This window comes from Suncus etruscus, chromosome 4 (assembly GCF_024139225.1).
Source record: "Suncus etruscus isolate mSunEtr1 chromosome 4, mSunEtr1.pri.cur, whole genome shotgun sequence".
NCBI lineage: Eukaryota > Metazoa > Chordata > Mammalia > Eulipotyphla > Soricidae > Suncus > Suncus etruscus.
In genome coordinates this window covers 108,651,323-108,653,047 of record NC_064851.1, presented here as the reverse complement: position 1 = coordinate 108,653,047, position 1,725 = coordinate 108,651,323, and the positions used below count along the sequence as shown (strand labels likewise).

The 1,725-nt window shown below is 32.6% G+C and overlaps 1 pseudogene; it reads right to left on the bottom strand.

The window, feature by feature from the left end:
• Positions 1 to 915: 915 nt before the first annotated feature.
• Positions 916 to 1,100, bottom strand: LOC126008103 (uncharacterized; annotated as a pseudogene).
• Positions 1,101 to 1,725: the final 625 nt, after the last annotated feature.

Genomic DNA, 1,725 nt, shown 5'->3' with positions numbered 1-1,725 from the left:
TCTATTTGTGTATCTAAATTATATATGCGGACAGTTTTAATGACCTAGCTTTCATAAGAGATGTTTTAAATTGATTTGTTTTTACTGTATTTCATTATCTTAAAAGTAATATGCCTCAAAGTCAAGGTCTATTGTAATTATTCCAAGAGGTCGCTTATTCATGAATAAACTTCTTTGCTCTAAATAGATTTTCAAGCCAATTTTGGGGATTCAACTCTTCCCAAAAAGCTTGAGTGTCTTTTTTGTCCTCCATAATACCATGTTACCTCTAATGGCTGTAATCAATTGTCTTTATTTCTTGATTTTGATATGATTATATCATATCAGTCATTTCTTCATCCCATTAGTTTTATTTTAAACACATTATCTATTGCCCCTTTGCTAAATTTGTTCATTAGTACCATAGTGAATTTAGGTTGGTTCTCATTTTGCTTTCATAGCTTTGTAATCTTATTTCAACACATTTGTCTGTATTATCAGTTTGCATTTGAACAAAATAATTTACTGAATTCATATAAAATCCAATTTCCTCGATGAAATAAATCATATCTGGGGAGTATGCTCCTGTTTCTTGAATTATCCATTCTCTAACCAGTTTGAATTATTTTATTGAAATTGTTTCTGTGATTTCCTCACTTACTGAGCATTTAACCATTTTGTTTTCATTTTTAAAGTGAAGAGAGGGGATACATTTTATTAACTTGAATGTATTTTTATGCATCTCCATTATCCTGCCCATGAAATATACGTTCCTCTCATATCCAGGTTTTATTTGTTCTAGATATTGGAATCTTCAGATAGAAGACAGAAATAATTTCATGTCAGGACCTTTGATCTAAACTCCTTTCCTATTTCATTGAGCATTCTTATTTAAGATATAAGTCTGGGTTGTAGTTCATCCCTATAGGTCACCATATGGGATAACATCCCCATATGTTATTTAGCTTCTTTTTTTCCCCACTACCATTTATTAGCAGTCAAGTTTCCCACATTTGGGGAAATCGCAGGGGTCAGCATGCCCAGAGTGCAATGGGCAAGCCTCACCCTGGGGAAACCACCTTCCTGATCATGGAAGTATATTACTCCTGTCAGGTAAGTATATTATTTAGCTTTCTTAACTCAACATTAAACTACGAGAAAACACTGATTTAACAAAAGGAGAAGTCCAGTATTAGAAAAGACTAAATAATAACATCCTTTAATTTTGGCAGACTCTGACATAGAAAGGTCACTTCTAGACATTGCTATAGAAACATCATGGAGTTATGCATGTTTTTCAATTATTCAGCATTATCTGCTCAACCACTAATAATCGTGAAAATATATGTAAAAGAAATATAATGGATATCTATTGTTTATGAACTGAAATTAGCACAAGCAATGCTTAATGTCAATACTAAATGCTAGTGCTCAGTACTAATCTATTACATTAATATCAATGCTTGCTCTAGGGACATTGAACAAGAAAAGTATATTTCTTGATTTCAACCAAGTAAAATTTTTATTAAACTTCATTTCTTATTATTTTGATTTGGAGTACAGTCCTGGCTGTGCTCAAACCCTCATTCTATGTTCAAAGAATCACTCATGGCAATTACCATACTACATGCAATTCTGGGGCTCAAACCCCTGTGCCTTATCTCCTGTACTATCTTCCTGGCACCCAAATGCTTCTTGAATTTTAGTGGAGACTACATTATGGTAGTTAATTGACCAGGATATTAA